Consider the following 1,757-nt stretch of genomic DNA (forward strand, 5'->3'; position numbering starts at 1 on the left):
TGCCTTTATAATTGCAGCAAGGGGTGGAGATCCCAGTCTATTCCACTGCTTGCAGGAACCTCCCCTAACCCTACTACAACCAAAACCAACCCACTGTCTTCAGACTGTAACACTTTATGGCAGTTGTCTGAACTTGTCTACACAAAATATCTTTAGTGGTCTTGTTTTCAAGGCAACACTCTTACTTTTTACACTGAAGCTTGGCACAGCATAGAAAAGCACAAAGTGACCTAAAGCAGAATAAGCCTGTCCAACCAGATAAACATTTGAGAGTTTTCCCCATGGTTGTTGAAATTTACCATCTGGATTGACAGTCTGGGTGAAGTAGACTGACTTTATACTTTGACATCTGTTTCTGGTTAAAATAACGTATTGGTCTCCCTTTTCCCTTGCTTCATAAGTATTTTGAATATCACTGAAATGGAAATGGGATAATAACGCAGCCAGAAACAGAAGGAGAACGGAAAGGACCTAATTGTTTCTACCTTAGCTATTGAGCACTTTACAGTGTTGTTGAAGTTTGATTCATTTCAGCTTGAATTTAGCCAGTTGATGGATCCATGTAAATTTGCTAGTGCCCCAGGTTTCTTGTTTGCATACTTGTGTGGAAACTTTTTCTTTTTTTTTTTTTTTTTTTTTTTAAGGGAGAAAAAAATCTGCTTTCATCTAAAGAACTTCTTTTAGGATAAAGAAAGATTACCTCCTTTTTTTGTTCTCTTGTGTTCTTGAGAGAATACAAAGCATTCTGTGTGTTGCTCCTCACAAGAAAAGCAATGTTGTTTGATAACTGTAATTTGGTTTTTTCCATTCGTATTGGTACTGGGTCTGGCCAGGATGAAGTTATGAAGTCAGTTTTCTTCATAGTAGCCTGTATGGAGCTGCACTTCACATTTGTGGCTAGAACAGTGTTCATTACTCACCAGTGTTTTGGCTGTTGCTGAATGGTACTTGCACAGTGTCAAGGCTTTTTATCTCCCCTACCTCCCATCCAAAAGTTAGCAGGCTGGAAGTGGATGAGAGATTGAAAAGGGACACAGCTGGGACAGCTGACCTATACTGACCAAAGAGATATCCCATACCAGATGACATCATGCTCAGCAATAAAAAGTAAGGGAAAGGAGGAGGAAGGGGAACATTTGTGGTTACGATGTTTGTCTTCTGAAGCAACCACTACATGTGCTGAGGCCCTACTTCTCTGTAAGTGGCTGGACATCTGGCTGACAATGGGAAGTAGTGAATAAATTCCTCTTTTTGCTTCTCTTTCACATACACCTTTTGCTTTCCTTATTGAGCTGTCTTTATCTCAACCCACCAGTCTTTTTGCCTTCGTTCTATCACCCCATTCCCAGGAAAAGGGCAGTGAGCAAAAGGTAGGGTGGGTTCTTTGCTGCTGGCTGGGGTCAATCCACCACTGTATGTTATTAACGTGATTAAATTTTGTAGATCTGAAACCAGAGAGATATGGCTTCAAAGGCTGACTAACTGCATGGGAGCATGCTTTTCTCTAATCTCCCAATAGGTTGTGTGACTGTCTCTTCTGGTTTCTTGCTAGCATCTGAGCAGGCAATGGTAGCACCTGCCACATAGGGCAGCTATGAAACTGTTTTCACCCATGTCTTCAGATTTTTACAGAAGTGTCAAACCATATGAGAACAGGGCAGCAGTAACAGGTGGTCCCCCAGAGGTGGCATGCTTTGGTTGCTTCGACCACAGAAAACAGTCTGATGTTCCTCTCTGAAAGCCTGGCTCTCTGTCAT

Source organism: Columba livia, unplaced genomic scaffold, assembly GCF_036013475.1.
Source record: "Columba livia isolate bColLiv1 breed racing homer unplaced genomic scaffold, bColLiv1.pat.W.v2 Scaffold_82, whole genome shotgun sequence".
NCBI lineage: Eukaryota > Metazoa > Chordata > Aves > Columbiformes > Columbidae > Columba > Columba livia.